The sequence below is a fragment of the Rhipicephalus sanguineus genome, chromosome 3, assembly GCF_013339695.2.
Source record: "Rhipicephalus sanguineus isolate Rsan-2018 chromosome 3, BIME_Rsan_1.4, whole genome shotgun sequence".
NCBI lineage: Eukaryota > Metazoa > Arthropoda > Arachnida > Ixodida > Ixodidae > Rhipicephalus > Rhipicephalus sanguineus.
Genome location: NC_051178.1, coordinates 121715924 through 121735652, shown reverse-complemented (window position 1 = coordinate 121735652; position 19729 = coordinate 121715924). Strand labels below are relative to the sequence as shown.

At 47.4% G+C, this 19729-nt stretch overlaps 1 pseudogene; it reads left to right on the top strand.

Moving 5' to 3' along the window:
• Positions 1 to 19106, top strand: part of LOC119387037 (protein fem-1 homolog CG6966-like) — a 33139-nt pseudogene extending 14033 nt beyond the window's left edge.
• Positions 19107 to 19729: the final 623 nt, after the last annotated feature.

Sequence of the window (19729 nt, the reverse complement as noted above, 5' to 3'; positions counted from 1 at the left end):
TGGGCATAAGAATGTTGTGCTTTAATTGAACTTTCACTTGCTGGTCCATGCAAGATTTCCTTGCACAACTGAAAAAGTCAAAGAAATGGTAATCGTAATTGTGTCAAGCAATAATTGTGATTGGATGATACCAAAGAAAAACATGAAAATAGGGGGGTTACATTACAGTGTGTAGCGCAACTAACAGCATTTGGTGTTTCAGTCTAGAAAAAAAGCTTTGATCAATGTTATCCAACAAGGCACGTAATTTTATATCATAGTGCCATTTACTCCAGTATATCTTGTAGCGTGCACGTATCTCACAGGAGTACGGCCACTAGCTGGGTTTGGACTTAGCGAGCCGTCGCCTCGCGTGAACTAGCGCGCCACTGCACACGTACGTTCGAGTGCAAACAAAGGCGCCGAGCGCAGTGCAGCAAGTACACAGTACTGCTCTCGAGATCCTCAACACTTTATTGCCTGCGGCAACACCACAAACGCAGTACAACGCCCGCTCCCAAAGGCAGCGGGAAAAGCAAAACAGGCTTAACCACGCCACGGGCAAAAGTACCCCTAGCACGTCCCCGCGGGCAAAAAGGCCCACGGCGACACACCGCTGAGGGAAACGGACCCTCGCTACTATGCTGCGTACTCTTACGATCTGCGACCACAGGGCCCGATCGCTCGAGCAAGGGCAAACTCCGCCCGCGTTGGCTTCGATAGGTACGGTTGCGGCGTAGTATGACCACGCACGAATGCACCGCACCGCTCTTCATCGTAGCGTTCGAAAAAGGACAACATAAGGTAAGCGCTCGCCGCTGGCGCAAGGCACCGTTAGCGAACTCCGTCCGAGCGAGCCCAAACAAAGGAGCCGACGGACGGGAAAGAAAATACGCGCTTACCATACGAGGTCCAGAGAGAGTCTCCTCCCCCGCCGCGCGCAACGTCTCGCGAGACGCGAGCACGCGAGACTCGAACGCGGCGCCACCGTCGAGATCCGGCGCTAGGGTGAGGAGGGTGAACGTCATCCCCGCTCGCCCAGCTCCGTAGGACGGCGGAGAAGGGGAGCGGCATGATCGGACATGAGGATGGTGGAAATAGGCGAAAAACCCGCGCAATGGCGACGGGCAAGCCTCAATCCCCACAATCTACAGTGCTGCAAGCACAACATCATGTTCTTTCTTCTACTATTTACCCTAATTTTTGAGAGAGATCCTAGAGTGCAGTGATTCCACTCCTGCGCCAACTGCGCCAAAGTGCGTCAAATTGTATTTACTGCACCATCCTGATAATATCGATGAAAATTGCGCCAAACTGCGCCAAAGTCTCGGATTTGGGGGCGTCTATCACCGTCAATCGCACGGCCGGCGCGTCAGAACATGTGCAGCTTGATCTTGGGGCTGCCAAAGTCGCAACCATGGACCAAGAATTATTCCACTGAATAAATAGTGCTCGCGCGTGCGTCCCGAATAAACCACGATGCCATGCACGGTGCCGACGCAGCTTCTGTTCTGCAAGTCGGCTCGACAGCCAAACGCGCTCTCCGCAGAGGCTCGTGACGTCTAGGCCTCTTGGTAGCGAGAAAGTGCGACGGCGATTCATCGGCGGACGTCGTCTGTTCTAGAAACGCTGCTGATAGCTCGTTTCAAGCGTCGCACGGCACGTAAGGAAAGCGATGTTAAGTAATAACTACATGTGTGCTGCTAAAATGTCTGTCATTACTCTTTCCGGACATCGCGGAATGAAATCTGGGATCACTAGCAGTATATACCGTATAAACGCGTGTAAGGGCCGCACATTTTTTTCAAGAAATGAGGGCCAATTTTCAGGGTGCGGCCCATACACGCGACATTTTTTTTTTAAAGTAAAAACGCACCAGTTAGCGAACGAAGAGCGTTTATTGCAGTATACGACATTTCTTGCGAGATACGTGCTCAATTGTCGTCACTCGGCGAGTCCTCAGACTTGGAGTCCGAGATGAGATGGTGTGCTGCGAAGCGCCGTCACCCCACAAGCAGTCATCTTCCGTGCCCTCCAAGCTGTTAGATATCCCGGCGACTTTAAAACTTCGGGACACAATGTCCGTCGACACCGAGCTTCACGCAGATAGGATCCACCCAAGTACAGTCGCCAAGGCTAGTCCCTTCACACGCAGCATGTCCGTTGTGAGTGCAAGACCATCATTCCGCACTTCAGTCACATAGCGGAGCAAGTCTTCTTCCAAATCGGGAAACTTGCACTGCTCTCGTCGGAAAGCGCGCTTAGTGCTGTTGGTGTTTCGCAAGGCTTCTTTTTGAGCACACCAACGTCGAACACACTTCTCGTCAACGTCGAATTTTCTGCCGGCGGCACGTTTCCCATGCTCGAGAGCATACTCGATCGCAGTGTAGCTATTCAGGTACTTGCCCATCTTGCCAAAACGTGAACGCCGTGTAGAAAACAAGCTAGCACAAAGGTCATCGAACAGTGCAGAAAACTACAGCAAATGGCTGGCTGAACTGCAAAAACTGCAAAAACCGAACAACGCGAACGCCATGCTAAAGTGAGCTAGAAGTGAGCTCACTTTAGCCATGCCAAAGTTGGTGATGCTAATGCCGATATGGATAGCGCCGATAGCGCGTTTGTATAGAGATGTGAGAAGCTAAAGATAAAATCCTGCTTTAACCTTTAGTTTGCGGGTCTATGAATACTAATAAAAAAGTTTAAATTTTTAGCCCACTTCACGAACATCTTAACATGAATAAAATCAAAAATATATACTCTGGTGACGATGATGATGGTTGCGTTTCCTTGCGCCATCTATCGATTACGCCTAGAAGCTTACGCGCGCGCGCATTTTGAATACGTATTGGTTGATGAAAGTGTAGGTGCGGCCCTTACGCGGATTTTTTTTTTTAAATATGCACTTCAAAAAAACGGGGTGCGGCTCTTACACGGGTGCGGCCCTTACACGCGTTTATACGGTATATGGAACAATATAGAATTTTCCTTGCTTCGCGTTTATGGAAGAGCACGCGAACGGTGGAAACGCGTTCACACTTTTCCTCGGATACACTTTATCCATGGATCGTCATTCGGAAGAGCTTTTTCGTAATTGCTTATACCAGCACGTCCCAGTTTAATCACTCTGCGGTAAATATCCCCTAAAAGGCCCTGCCCTTTCGAGCTCACGTGCTAGGGTTCCAATTCGAATTTTTTGCTTGCTTTTTAAAAATGTCATCTCATTAATAAAAGCATATATCCTGGTCGGAGCAGCCGCAAATGCGCAGCTGTCAATAGCGGGCCCGTCGCTGACGGCCCACAGTGAAGCGGCTACCCCATGTTACACGTCTGCCCCTCGCTTTTGGGGGTCAATAGCTGACGGGTAAAAAAACTCAGTTTCGCTTAAGGGCGAAGCAATGAATGCGATACGAACAAATTGTATTGTTAAACGAAGTAAGGCTAGCAGCCAACTCTTTTGGATTCGATCTCGCGTAACTCAACAAAACACTGGTTTAAGGGAATACAGTCGAACCCGGGTACAGTCGACGACCGATAATTCGGACTCCACGGGGAACGTAAATAAGTCCGAATTATCGAATGTCCGAAAAAACGAATGCGCCAGAAAAAAAAAACTTTTATTGACACTTCAAAGTCCCGGTGGCCGAAAAAAGTTGTTAATGCGTTGCTGCCCGCACTTCCGCTTACGTGCAACCAAGTCCGCCTGTATCTCCGCCAGTGTGATGTGATCGCTGTACGATGACGAGCTGGTTTCGTTCATGGAGGCAACGCGTCTGTGCGGCGCACTTAGCGGTCCCACAAAAGAGGCAGCATGAATGGCGGCGCGGTGCGTTTGTGTTCTCGCCTATTAAATGCGTGCACTACGCATGCAACTGCACCAGGCCACATGCACTATCGAGCAGTTGACTGAAGATGCTTATCGTAAGGCTCGTCAGCGATTGAGCCGTACTGGCGCGTTTGCCACCTGCCGCCATCACGCCTCCGTGCATTTCCACTGCTTATCCATAAAGACATCGCCGCACGGCGCCGTGATAGCGGCCCCTTTGAATTTCCGGTCCGCTTCACCCCATAACACTTCGGCATCGCGACAAAGCTGACTTTCGGACTCTGCTACTGTCGCAAACAGGTCGACTCGCGAAAGCGCTGGTTCGAACCTACGAGATGATACACGCGGCAGAGACGGGGCTTCAATTATTGCCTTTCGAACCTGCAATTTGGGCAGAAAGTCCGAAAAATCGGACGCCGAAGAGTTTTAGCGTCCGAAATTTCCGACGTTCTTGACCACTGACGTCTATGGGACTGGTGACGGTGCCGCGAAAGCGTCCGAATTCCGGAAAGTCAGGCGTCCGAAAAATCGGCAGTTGAATGTATCTGCCGCCTTTCGTTGTCGTCGGCGCGGCCTTCGGCGCTGGCTGTGAGGGCACCATTGGCACCATTTAACTCAGATCTTTTGAGACAGCAGAGCATAAAATAAAGCAAATCTCAAGATAAAAATGAACGCGCGCGCAGAACGCTTACCGCAGATGCATTGGACAAAATGGTGGCAGCGCAGCGCGGGGATACAGGAACCGGAATGTAGGATGTTCGCGATGTCAATACGATTTCCCACAGTTGACCAGTGCCTCCAAGATCAGCATTTCCAATCCCAAATCTGAGGCATAAAGTAGCGATCGAAATAGAGCCTCATAGATCCCCAATTAGCTTTCGTTTTAATCTCTGAGGCCATACTTTGTATGGTACGGGTGCCGAAGGAGATAATGGCTGGCGATTTGGCGTGCGCCACAGTCTCGGACAGGGTCCGGATTATTGAATGTAGAGCTCGCAGCTGTCCGAAATATCGGTCGTGTTTACACATTACTTCTATGGGATCATCGGCGGTGCCGTGCGACTGTCCGAATTACCGAGCATGTCCGAATTATCGGTGTCCGATTTATCGGTCGGCGACTGTACATTGAACTCGCCAAAAAACGTTTATTAGTTCGATATATGGCATAATTCGATATAGCCCCGCTATAGGATTTTGACACAAAGGCACATAATAAGAAAAGTACTTTATTAATATGGTGGCTTACTTGCGTGCCCTACTTTGGAACAAAATAGTCCTGGATTTTCTTCTGTGTCAACGACTTCGCTGCCTGCGACAGCACACACGCCTCCACGTTGTCCAACGAGTCGGAGCAGCTGAGGCTGCAACCTTCCACATTCACGCAATAGCGCCGGACCAACGCAAGTGCACTAATCACTTCGGAGGATGTAGGCAATGGTTCATCGTCAATTTCCTTATTGTTGTCGCTTTGGCTCGTGGTCGGCACGACGTCTGCAACGTAGTCCTCATCTTGTAGCTCACCCATGATGGCGACATCATCGTCCGCACTGACGAACTCGTCGAATGTCGATCCGTCGATAGCTCCCGGGAACTCTGCCAGCTCGCTCCAAACTTCGGCGGAAACACCTGCGGTGTTTTCAGTGCTGTCATCGGAATTTGGGGTGTCATCACCAGGCATGCGGAAGCCGGCACGCCTAAAGCAGTTCTGGATCGTCTCCTTCGTGACATCTGCCCACGATCTACTCAACATAGAAAGAGCTCCGAGCAAGTCGATCTTAAGCTCCCTGCCGACACGAAGGTTCACAGAGCACCAACAGGCAACACCACCAGCACGGACCACGCTGAATGAGGACTCGAGGAAAACAGGCAGCAGCAGGCACACAAGCATAAAGAAAGAAAAAATGGCGCTCACTTCTACCGCCTCTGTACCTCGGAGAAAGCACGACGGCCTCTGATTGGCTGTAAGCGCTGCGAGCGGGCCAGGATCATTTCTTGCAGGGGGGTGTTCGCCCGTGCACAACCGGGTCTAAACCACTTTTTCTAGGGTGGCGCCGGCAGTTTTCCCCGCCACCGCGAGGGAAAGCCAACTTGCTGGGGCACATTTGAGGCACATGGAGTTTGATATATCGGTTGTCGTTGCTATTTTCGTTCGATGTAACAGTAACTTTTGCTATATATTCTCAATGTAAATTTACCGTGTTTAGAAATTGTTCGATATACGGGATAATTTGATATAAACGGGTTCGATATAGTCGGGCTCGACTGTATGGCCGCTCCAGGAACCGAAGCGTTTTCTTGCTCTGAGTTCTCTAAATACGAAGTAAGCGTTGAGAGCACAGCAAGTTTACGAGCCGTCTCCTGATGCCTCGAGATGGCGCACGCGCAAGCGACTGCGCCCTTCGAACGATGCGGTCCCCCCGCCCCTTTGGCGTCCTTTCATGCTCCTTACGAAAGACGGGCAGGGTGTTTCCTCTCTGTTTGATGAGCAATCGACGGCAGGCCCGCACGCGGGAAGATGTTATCTCATGCGCTGTCCGTGCGACGGAGAAAGACGGCCGGCTAGCTTAATCTCCGCTTCAGCCGCGTTCGTCGCCAGCGCTCGCGAGCTTTTACCCGCAGCTAGCATGCGCGGGGTGATGTTATTAATTTGGTCTTTATACAGAAAATTACGGCAATGGCGACGGCAAAAATCCGCGGAGAGCGTCCATATAATTATCACAATAAACATTTAAAAAAAGTTGAGGAGCCATTTCACTCTGTGAAGTGGATGATAAGCGAAGCTGTTTCGCGCATGGCAAGGAGGTGACATGGTGGAGGACAGTTTGGTATGTAAGGCCAGGTTGTTAACGTTCAATATGCAACATAAATGCGAGAGCATCAGATGCTTTATCATACACGAAAATTGACCGTCGGCGGCGTCAATCGATTGATGCAAAAAATAATCATGTGATGGCGTCATCATCACGTCATAGATCGTCAAAACTTGTGACGTCATCATGGCGTTATATATTGTGATGTCACGTGATGACGCCATCACGACATCGTCGCTTTACACTGCTTCCGTAATCGGTGCGCCGATCATGGAGCTAGCGCAAAACCAGGTGAGGTGCAGATAGCTTGCAGACAAGGAGCTTGCAGACAAGGAGGGGGAGGATCAACCCGTCGATTGAGAAGAAAAAGAACCTGGCATTCGCCTTGGAGTTTTCTTAGGGGAATGCATTAGGGACAGTGCGGCTCTTTGGCATTGAGGCACTGCTGTACATTACGGCGTTTGTCTACAAGGTCTGCTGATAACCACATAGATGTATTTAGAGTGTTATTTCATAAAGTGCAATTTTATTGATCTGGTATTCTGTTTATTTGCTAGTTTCGAAAATAATCGCCGAAGAGGTTAATTCAGAACACTCAACTGCATGAGCCCTTATTTTTTCATTAGCGAGTGAAGTATAGAGTTCTCCTGAGATGATTTTTTCCATGAGATTTGCAATGAATCGAAATATTTGTAGCCTTCATAAGAGCCCCATAGTAATATTCCGGTGCTTGAATGTTATTGCAATATGCTTCTGTAGTGCACTCCAGGATGTGAAATTCGCTGCTCCAGAGTGCTCCCATATGAAAATTATCTGCTCCAAAGTGCTCCAAGATGAAAATTTTGCTGCTCCAAAAATTGCTCCAAATCAGAAGTCCTTGGTAGCATCACTGTAGAGTGAAGATATTTTGCATATGTATACATGCATTTATTCACAAATAATACAATGAAAAATGAGAAAGAAGCTTTTATGAAGAACTGAAAAAGTATATGCACTGAATATAAATGTTTCACATGCTTAGCGAAAATGTGCATAGCTGGTTACTGTCGCCTTTGTACCAGTAAGAATCATTATATAGTACCCCTCTTGCTTCTGAGAAATTCTTCCTCCGTCTGATTTTCTGTTGGAACTGTTCGTTAAGTGATTCTTGTTTCACAGCTGACATCCACTGAATCTGATTTAGCATTTGGGCAGTAGTCTGCATTGAAGGAATCACCGCTCGGCTCACTTTCAGCAGAAACACCAGCATGCATGCCCATAGTGTAGTCAGCACATATGTGAGCACACACCAGAAAACTCTGTGGTTGTGCACCCGTCAGAGAAACTAGAGTGAGAAACTTTTGAGAACCCTTCATCATCTTGCCACCGAGAGGTGGAGAGGTGGCAAGATGATGCAATTATCAAACAAGATAACAGGCATGGCAGCATTGTTTGTGGCGGCATTTTAGTGTATACGAGTGCCTGCCTGTGAACAGCTGTAATCACATCTCTGTGGGCAATAAACAAAGAGTATCAGGCGCTCACCCTTTGAGAGATTACATACCAGATAGGCATCAGTTCATGCGAGCAGAACAAATGGAAAGCGTCCACGAGGTGAAACCCAAATATAATGTCGTGTGCCTGAGCGCATGCGGATGTTTTAGCGATAGATAAACTCCAGAATTAACGAAAACTGATGGTCGGGACAAAAATTCTTGCAATGGTGGCTGCACTAGTGGGCAAAAAATAGCCAAATAATTGACTCATTTTTCAAGCATACAAAAAGCACTGTAGATGTATGACATTGATTTTTGTGATTTGTAACTTAATTGTTTGTGGCACCTTATATTAACTCACAAAGACTCTGGTCCTTGCATTAAACATTGCAACTCGTCATTTGTGGTCTTGTGCCTATAATAGTAAACAGCAGCACAAAGATTCAAGTCCTTGCATTAAAGGGACACTAAAGGAAAATAACAATGTATGTCAGAGTGAAAGCCCAATGTATGACAACTTCTAAAACGGCAATATTATCAACAGCAGTTCCCTACTTACCGAGAAATTAAGCTAAATGTATCACATGATGAGCGCCACGAGTGGGAAATTTTCGAAGTGATCCCGATGACGTAGGGAAGTCGGCCTACAATAAATCACTAGTAATCAAACTAGCAGCAGTAAAAAAAGAACATTCCGAGCATCAAAAGACGTAATAAAATGCTGTTTGTTCGTTTCCGCTTGATTCATGGAAAACAAAACCTCCGTGGCGTTGCCATGGGAAACGGCGCACGTGGTTCAAAGGTTCCGTTTTCGCCGAACTGTGCCTCGCACGTCTCAGTGGTAGTTTCGGGATCGCGTACTGCCGTGCGTGTTTTGCGCGCTCGTGAAAGTCGCTCTGACAGAAAGTTCGACAAAATGCCGCATGCGTGTGATATTGCCGGATGCCCGAATGGTGCACAACGCCAGTGCTGCAGCAAGGAAACTGGTGTGTCTTTTCACTGGGTGCCGCGGAATGAACCCTGAGCTCGAAGTGGCTTAGTGTCATGCCATTGCACCAGTGTGCTAAACAGTCAAAACCTCTGCGTGTGTGCTCGCTGCACTTTCGTACTGAGGATTACGAGACCAACCGCAACTTGGTGACGGCTTTGAATGTGCCGAGCAAGTAAATCCGAGCAAGTCTTTGCCGCAGCGCCGTTGTTGCTACTGTGGGTCCCGCTACTTCCGCTCGGCTGCTACTAGGGTCGGCGGCCGCGCAGTAAAAGCGGGAAACGTTGGGCACGGCAGCAGTGACGTATGAGAGTCGTATTTTCAGGCGGGAGATTCGAAGCGCGCTAATGCGATGCGGACCACTAAAAACGTGATTTTATTTCAAAATAAGCACTTCCTTGGCACAAAAGCAGCGCTACGAGGTTTCTGGACCGCTATTTCAACAATCAACGTCAACTTCATATTTGCCTTTAGTGTCCCTTTAAGCATTGCAACTCGTCATTCGTGGTCGTGTGCCTGTAGTAGTAAAAAGCAGGGTGTTAACCTACTTGCGAGGTTGTCTCATACTGAGCATATGCTGCCACACCTATCAGTCGCTGAGTGTTTTTTCTTTTTGACATCTTCCTTCTGTGTCTGTGCACAAGAACCTGCAAAGAGCACATTTGCAGATTTATACTGTGTTTGGCTTTTACAGCAGGTGGGTCAACTAAATGTAAAATCTACTGAACCATCTTGTTTGCAGGCACTCCTGGTGAGAGAGCGTGTATTGGGTCCTGCGCACCCAGACACGGCGTACTACATTCGCTACCGCGGTGCTGTGTACGCGGATCTCGGTGACTTCAACCGCTGTGTGGCTCTATGGCTCTATGCACTGGACATGCAGCAGCGCTGCCTTGAACCGTTCAGCCCCATGACTCAAAGTAGCCTGCTGTCCTTTGCAGAGCTTTTCTGCTTCATGATGGCTGAGGCCAGGCCTGCAAGGTGAGAAACATGTACACAATGGCAGTCAAACCTCAGTGTGACGAAGCCACACTTGTGGTTGAAAACTTCATTGTATCACAAGTTTTGTCAAGTCGAGGATGCATCTTGGCAGTTTTCGTGCTCTTTTGATCCAGTCCAACGAAAAATTCAGTAAACAATGTCAGTCCCATATAAGTTGAATGAATGAAAGCCAACTGTATTCCTCTTCAATCTCTCCACCTCTGATACCGGGATGCATACATTCAGGACAGTAATTTGTCTCTCTGTAGCTGTCAAGTACCTGTCACTGTTGCATCTCGAGTAATGTCTCTGTGAGCCTGCAGCTTTTTATGGGGAGGACTAGTGACCTGACCCAAAGTATGCCTTCCTTTTGAATTGTCGCAGGCCATCGCGACGCCAGCTCGCCCCTGTTGAGTTTGGAGACGTGCTTGCGGTCTTTGAACGTGCTGTGACAGAGCTAGTGTCAGCCGGACACCACATGCCAGAACCAGCAGAGGGTGTCCAGCGCACCTTGGTCATTGCACTGCAGCTAGCAGCTCTCCTGTGTAGGCTGCAGGTGAGGCCTTCTATGTTAGTTAATATTGAAAATATTGAGAATATTAAAGTTTACGTGTCCAATATTGTCCACATAGTGTGTGAGTCATCACACTGTGTGCAAGTTATGTCTGAGCATCTGACTAAGGGCGAAAAGAAAATGTAACATTATAAAATAAGCCGCATTTCGATGGAGACGAAATGCTAGGGGCCCATGTGCTTAGATTTAGGTGCACGTTAAAAACAACCCCTGGTGGTCTGAATTTCCAGAGCCCTCCACTACGGCATTTCTCATAATCATATTGTGGTTTTGTGACATAAAACCCGAGCGGCTATTATTATTACAGTTTGTGGGGATCCGAGGCGCGCCCGAAGCCACTGTACCGTAGCCACTGCGCGGGCATTTCACCGTGCGAATCCTTTCCCTCTCCCGTTCTCCCGCGACGGCAAGTGGCGCCATCTTGCGCTACGCGCCGGCTCTCGTGGTGGCGCTGCACGCGGTCTTGGAGCCGCGAAATTCGGCGGGACAGACGCGCGTGCAGGCCGGAACGAACGCTCTCTCTCCTCGGACGCCGCTGGGTAAGCACATATTTCTTTCCGGTCCAACGTCCCCTTTGGGAATCGCTGGACTGTAGCCTGCCTGGGTGCCTCGGCATCCTTGCAGGCGTGTTTACCTCAGTGTTAGCTCCGGTGCGTACGTGAAGCCAAAGAGCGGTGCCTAGTGCTCGTGCGCGGTCGTACCACGCCGAGTCGCACTTGCCGGAGGCCCACGCGTACGGAGATTGCCCTAGCCCTCGCGACCAGGCCCAGTGGTCATCACGAGAGTGCGCAGCATAGCCGCGAGGGAGCTTTTTCCCGAGCGGCGCGTCAAAGCTCGCCATTGCGAGCAACCCGAGCAGCTATTATTATTGCAGTTGAACCCCTTTATAAGAGACACTGATATAAGAGACACGTGGGGTATAAGAGAAACCAGTGTGCTACATGAAAGTAAGGGTTAATAGGAAAATGCATAACTTGGTACCCTGCTTATAAGAGACACCTCATATAACAGGCAAGAATTTCTCTCCCATGTGTGCCTCTTATAAAGGGGTTCAACTGTATTCAGTGTTGTAGGCGTTACTGAAAAAAAGTAACTAAATACGTTACTCGTTACACTATAAAAAAAGGAACGCATTACCGACCTTACGTTACCTACAAAAAAATGTAACGCGTTACCGTTACCGAAAAAAAGTAACGGACGTTACCTCTGCCGTTACTCCGCAATCATAAATTTTAATCGATGTGTCTTTGCTGCAGGAACCCACAATAACAATAATTTAAATCTGAAATTTATGTTTCACATAAAACTTCTAACCCAAACAACGAATATGCCCAAAATGCTGATTTAATGAGTATTACTTGCACAAATGTACCGGACGTTAGCAATGGTATAGTGGCTTAAAGTTGCCATTAGAGTTACGTGTGATAGCTTCTGACTCTGAAACATGGTGAAGCCATTTTTCTCAATGTGACATTATACAGAATATGAGATTCAATCATCAACGCTATTCCCAAAAAAAGCACCAATGAAATCTCAAGAAATTTACAATAATTCTGATGGTGTGCTTCTGCTAGCAAAATATATGCGCGAATTTTGTAGTAGTAAAGAAATGCTTAAGGGGAGACACTGGTCTGAGAACTGCTTGTCTCAATTTTTAGTATTTCTGGCTGAAATTTACACACAATATGTATTTTCGACTGCTGAAACAAATATGCAATTAGTTTTTGTATATCATGCACGGATTTTAAGATATTGACTGTTCCATACACTTGCATTCTAAAATACCTTTATGAATTTGATATCACTGCATTCTATAAAGACCAGAGAGTGCAACATAACCATTACTTAATTTTTAGCTGTATCCATTCAAAAGTTATGGCCTTAACAAGTACACTCATGAGAAATCAGAAACTGTTGCTTAATTTTACTGCTAATTAAATCACTGTTCTTAATAAAAATGTTGTAATTTCTTGGTTTTCTTGCACTAATCAAGGCATAAGCTTTCAAATACTGCAAAAATGATCAAAATCTGACCACTACATCAAAAGATATTGTGGGCAACAGCCTATAATGTGATGAAAAATGTGGTTTTTTAGAAAATAAGAAGTTTAGAAACATGTTGGGCACTTATATTGAACTGGAAAAGGCTTGAATTGGTGTTCTTAGGATAGCAGAAGCCACCAGGAACATAGTCACCATTATTCTTCTTAGTATGGTTTCTTTTCACTCTGGTCTCGCTGGTGATATGCTGCATTCTTGCAGCTGCCGATATCACTTCCTCCCGAATGCATGAGCAATTCTGAACTTCTAACGACTGCCTGCCATTGTACTGTCATCAATTAGGCATCTCTGCAAATTGGCAGACAATGCGACAATGCACCACTGTCTAACAGAAGCATCCTCAAGCATCCACGATAGAAGGAATAATTTACCCCGTGTGATAGAAATGCACCAATGCTGTGCGAGCACTTTTTTTTTAAAGCGCAATGGCTTCCCCTCTGCTAGATGAAAAGCGTTCTTGCTAGGAACAGCTAATAGAAAAGTGTGTGTTTCAAATGAGACCAAAATGGCTGTGCTACTTAATGAGGTTCCTGCGCAGTGCGCTATTGAATGGGACTTTTTGAGGTGCTTTGATGAGCAAAAATGGTCATGAAACTTACTTCAAGACCAAATAACTCGACAAGTATGCATTACATATCTAATATTTTAGAGATGACTTTTTTAGACCTTCTAGATTATCAAAAAAAAATATTTCAGAAAAATTTTTTTCCAAATTTTTCCGCCTCCCAGACCAGTGTCTCCCCTTAATCCTTTGAGGGTCGAATTTTTTCGTGAAATCCAGTCCAAAAATGTGCAATTTTTTTATTGCTGAAATAAATTCTTCAGACGATTCTATTTAAGAAAAAAATTGTCTAAAATTTTTTTTCATGACCGTAGAGTGACAAAAAAATCAGTTTTGTTGTTACATACATATGGTTTATTCGTAGTAAAATCTAGCAGAATCCCCCCAAAAAAGTTTCACAGTTTTTTATGAATAAAAATTATCCATTCTATTAAACATAGCTCACAAACATACAAAAATAAGCGCACCAGAGTACGTTTCCGGTTAAAAACGCTCGTGCTCTAACACTAAAACCTTTTCAGTGTGTGATAGTCTTTGAAGCATGGTTCCCCGCGCACGCGTTTCAGATGTCGCTGCTTGATCGTCATCGGAGTCTGAACTCGTCAAGAAACCGTCGTCTGACGAACTGAAATCCAATGAATCAGATTCTGATTCGGCAATTGGGGAATGTTCCTCATCGGAAGAATCGCTGCTCGACTCACCGGCAGCAGCGCAACCGGCGCGCGCTTCCATAGCGTAAGCGAACTGCGTCAGTGAGCGCACGGAAGAAAACTATGGCTCTGCGCCCGTCCGGAAAGCAAAACGGGTGAAGAAGCTACAGTAATACTTCGTCTTATCGCCAACAAGACGTAGTTAGCTTTTCCGAGAACCCAAAACAGGAAACGCGATCACGGCGGCGTCGTTTGTGTAATTTAGCGCCGCACGGAAACAGATGTAATCGCGCGCCAGGGTGCAATAAATGAGAGAGTAACAAGCGGTCACCCTTTGATGGATTAGAAACCAAACAGTCATCAGCTTTGCGGGCGCAAGAAGCGAAAACCACCCGAAGGACGAAACCGAAACGAGCCGGACCGCGTGCGCGCGTTCTGATGCGAGACTACAAGCCGCCGCGCCTCTTTGGAAAGAAAAAAAAATGACGGAGAGACATTGGCGCATTAAAAAAATTACACGTATTCCCGAAGCGTGGCAGCACATTCCAAGCAAGAGAAATGGGAGAAGGCGCGCGTTTGAAACCAAACCGCGCCGCGGGCGCTCTCGGTTGCGCAAACGATAGCCGGCGCGCGGCGCGCCATTTTGCGAAGCATAAAAAAAGCAACAACGGAGAGACATCGGCGCATGAAAAAAATTCCACGTATTCCTGAAGCGTGGCAGCACATGCCAAGCAAGAGAAATCATCGAAAAAGGCGCGCACTTTAAACCAGCTGCACCGTGAACGCGCTCGGATAGGCGGCGCGCCGTTTTGGGAAGCGGAAAAAAAAAATACAACGGAGAGACATTGGCGCATGAAAAAATTCCACGTATTCCCGAAGTGTGGAAGCACAGGCCAAACAAGAGAAATGATCGAAAAAGGCGCGCGTTTTAAAAATAAACGCTATGCCGTACATGTACGGCGAAAACCCTGAAGGGGTTAAATGGGCTAGTCACGTAAAAAATATCTGTGGATAAACATTTTTTGTTCACTTTAACCTGTATAATTACCACAAAAATTGCGAGCGTTTATGTGAGGGTGTTCAAGATCAGCCTCACTCGCTCAGGAGTTCAATAACCAGAAACTTCGCTTCAGTTGCAGATAGAAAAAGCAAAATTTATTTTTAAAACAAAGTTGATAAGCCTTATCAACTTTGTAGCTACTATAAAATGTCGCATATTTAGACATTCTTCTAAAACAGTTTCCTTCGCTCTACAAGTTTCAAACAATGTTACTTTACTCTTTGTTGCGCATACATTTTATACACAAAATATCTTCTTTGTAACGACAATATTTGTGTTTTAGAACGTTGTGAACTTTCGAGAACGACAGGTAATGAAATTGGTCCCTCCGGATTGAATATGTTTGATATTTTTTCCCTCGTAAATTATGCAGTTAATAAGGAAATTGAGTTCCTTTTCGGGCTACTGGCATGGGACTTGAATAAAATATAAAATACTCAATCAAATCTAAAATATCTATTTTCGGATCTGTGTCGATCTCTCGTGGAATCACCCGTTTGCAATAACCACGATTAGTACACTAACTGTGGTAATGTCTGCCGTGTAGCTACCTGTAACCGTGGTTAGCCGTAACCGTAGTTACCTTAACTGCGGTTAAGGCTGTTCTTGTGACAGCGGTATTAAGGCAGCGAGTAAAAAAAAAATTTTTTTGCGTTAACAAGAAAAGATCCTACGTTTTGCGTCCCGCTCGCACTCTTTTTCAGGGTTTTCTTCCAGCCGGGGGTCACGCCTATACTCCACAATAAGGCAGACTCTCGATCGGCAGCGCACTGTAGACCGGTTGACGTTACTGGCTGTCGCCTGGATGGGCCAGAATTCCACAGAAAGCCGCGGGAGTTGTCAAATTCGATGCGGTAGTCGTTTACCATGCTATGCTCACCGAGTGTACTCCTTTGTCACGCGAACTTCCGGACATCGTTTTTATGTTGTCGCACCCTCTCGGGGGAGTTCTTCGTTTCCCCCACGTAAAGAATTTCTCTATAAGTACGTGGTATGGAGTAAATCAGCCCTTGTGCTTTCTATTCGGACGGCCTGTCTTTTGGGCACGAAAAGGCACAGGTGCCAGAGATCCATCTGCTACATCCACTTCCACGAGAAGCATGTCCATGCAGTTTCTCATGGTGAATTATGCGGCTTTCATGAAGCTTTGTGTGGTGGTGGCCCAAACCTCCACACAAGGAGTCGGCGCATCTTAAAGGGCCCCTAAACCACCCAGCGGTCGAAATTTAGTTGAGGTGAGGAAGTTGTGCTCGAGTTTACAACGAATACGTAGCCGTGAGAATTTTTCGTTACGGTGCCGTAATAGCGGAGTTACACGCGTTTGATGATCGAAACGCGACGATCGCTTCTTTCTCTCTTTCCTACGTTACCCTCTTCCAAAACCGCTTTGCCCTCCTCGCTGAATGCCCCTCCTCATCTCGCGTGGCATACGTCACCGCTGACGCGCTGTTCGAGACAGCGTCTACTTCCGGTTGCTGCGACTCCGGCAACTCCGACGCTCCAGCTCGCCGTCAACTCTGTGTGGTATCTGGGTGCACTGTTCGTTTGCTGCCGTGCCGGCCCGTGCCCCTACGAATCGTGCCGGTATGGACCCTTTGTTGCGCGCACGCCTTCAAAGGATCGCCAACGTGATGGGACCCGTACGGGGACACGCCGTGCCAGACCACCTCGGCTCGAGATGAGTTCACGGAGCTCATCAAACCGCAAGGCGTGGATGTGTAATTACGCTAGCGACTTGGCGGTTGCGTTTTAGTCTGTCCGGCATTAAAGAAAGCGTCGCGTAAAACCAAATAAAATGTCCCCAAGCTGGCGCCAGGTCAAGTGGCGCCAGCTATGGAGGATTAGAAACAACTAAGAAACGCGTAATCTATGTTCTCCGAGCATTCGGAAGCGCCCTTCTCGACTCGCTAAGCCTACAGCATCGATTATTTGAGTATGGCTCTCCAAAACGGGGCTGAATCGGTACGAATACTTTGCTGTCGAAGCTTAAGGACATGAATCTAAAGCAAATGGAAGCATCAGTTCGGAGCTTACACGCTACAGAGCACACGGCGGCCACTTGATAGACTCGAGGTGGACAACAACTGCTTTTGGCACTGCAGCCATGTTTTTCGGAGGCTTGCCGGCGTAGCTTGCCGTGCAAGTTGGACCGCTGTCGCGCGTGCGGCGACGGCCGACGTTCTGCGACACCGCGCCGTTGCGGCAGGCTTGCCGCTAGCGTGAGCGGGCCCTTACGGGCCGCAGATGTCGATTCGCAAGCGGCAACACGACCAAGAACAGCAAGGTGCGCACGAACAGCTGTTTGCAGAGTAACCGGAAGTCGTCGGTTGTCGTTCGGCCAATCGCAAGCATCGAAACTGATAACGTCATAGTTTCACTGGTGATGTCACACATGTCAGTGGCGGGAATGGCGGGGACCGGAAAGGAGAAGCTATTGTTTTTTCGAAATTGTGGCGCGCCCGTGACCTGTAGCGCTGCGGCGTGTGGCGTCGTTGATCGCGACGGCATTCTGCACGCGATGCGTTTGTTTACTTGAAATGTTTGGGAAAATGTCGGTGGGGGTTTGGGGCCCTTTAAGAAATTGGTCCCCACAATTTCCACAAAAAAAAAGCGATTCCGCCCGTGCTTTCATGGTCAATGCCTGGCAGGCCGACAGCAGTCCGACGCTGTGACAAAAGAATTTGTCAGGGCGAGCTCTGAGAAAACGGCGCCCCCAGGATGAAAAAGTAACGAGTAACGTGACACCACACGTTACCAAAAAATATTAACGTAAGTACGTTACCCGTTACAGTTTCTAAATTGTAACGAGTACGTTACTAAGTTACAGAAAAAAGTAACGCGTTACCGCCAACACTGTTGTTATTATTATTATTATTATTATTATTATTATTATTATTATTATTATTATTATTATTATTATTAAAAAATGTGGCCTTCATTGCCATTGTGAAGCATAGCACATGAGTCAATACAAATGAAAATAGAAGGAATGCTACTTGATATGGTTAGTTAGGTGCCATGTCCCTGTTATAGTTAAATTGTTGACCATGAACAGATTGAGGTTGACCTAAGTATGCATGCACTGATGGCTGTGTGCATTGCAAATTTTTTTACTTTCACTGCTTGTCTTTCAGTCTCAGAGCAGCTTGGAGGAAGACGCTTTCCGGCGCGCTGCGTACCGGCTGGTGCACCTAGACCTGCGAGGCCCACGTGGCGAGACGTGCTTGCACTTGGCGTGTGGTCATGCGCCGCCAGCTAGTCGCCAGGCCCTGGGCGCAGTGTGCCAGGAGGCTTTCCCGGCACCCCCTCTTGTGCGTCTGCTGCTCGAACTCGGAGCCAACCCCAATGCCACCGACCATGACCGGCGTACCCCCTTGCACGTTGCAGCAGCGCAACAAACCATTCTCACGAGCTTCTGCCCTCGCCCTACTGGCTCGTGGCGCTCACCTAGACCACACCGACGCCACCGGTCGCACGCCCCTGGACTATGCGCCCATGCTTGTGGATTGTAGCCCCCTCCGTTACACCGGCCTGCAGTGTCTGTGTGCGCGGGCCATTGTGCGCTTTCAGCTGCCCTTCCAAGGACTGGTGCCATAGCCAGCTGGAGAGCTTTATCCAGAGCCACTGAACATTGTGGCAGGGCACGTGTGATGCCATCCCCCTCACCTCTCTTGTCTGTTCTTCACAAGTCACCTTCTTTTTTCCCCCCAACCAATCCTAGGTTCATAGAATTGCATTGGAGACTGCCAGGGTTTTGTGTGGCTATTGTACTGTAGGAGGTCAAATGTCAGGCTCCTTATTGAGGTGAGAAAGATGTTCTGAAAGCAGTTTGTGGCTATGCTGTGGGACTTTTTTTTTTTTGTGCATGTGCTTGGCTAGTTGACTTCTTTTGCTTGTAAGACTAACTTTGAAAGGCAGAGTAAGGAGGCTCTTGGTTGCGCCCATTCCACTGCTTGTTAAGAAGCCTGTAACCAATAGCATTTCTGAGAGCTCTGTGTGCCGTGGTGAAGAGGTGAGAAAGCTGTCTATCTAGCCAGCCGGGCACATGTGGCCAATGAGAGGGCATATCACAAATTCCTGACATTGTGATAACCAGGATCTCTTTGAAAGCAAGGAAATAAAGACTTATCCTCATGACAATCTGGTGATTCAAAATGACTATTTATCTGTGTGTGGAAGATTTTCTGAAGGTGAGAAAAATGCCAATGGATTGTTGAAATCTCTTCGATTTTTCACAAGCACATGGAATGCCACTGCCAGTGTCTATCATAAGGTGTTCCTATTGGTCTTGAACTGGCAAGAAGCTTAGACGTAGTCGTGGTTGAGTGATGACTTGCAATTAAGAATGTCATAGGATAGAACTTTGAAGGAAGATATTAAATGGATGGTAATATGCACTGCTGAAGCTTCTCATTCCTTCTGTGTTTGTGTGCTTATACAGCCACGTTTATTTGTTATGGATAACCTAGTTATTCGCATACAACATAAGCATTTACAAAGATTCCTTGCAAGTAGTATTTTATGCAGTTTGTCAGCACTAGATATAAAATGCCATATTTGTTTGAAATATGCGCGAGAGCTAATGACACACAATGTACGTAATAGCATTTGTGTGCTAGTAATGTTATAGGAGAGTGGGGCATGCAGACCGCTGCAGAAATGCTGCCTGCGGTAGACTACCTGTGCATTCGCTCGACTACTCTTCTTGAACACATTGCAGAAACAAATTGCACATTGCACAATTCTAGAACAGTCTATTAGGG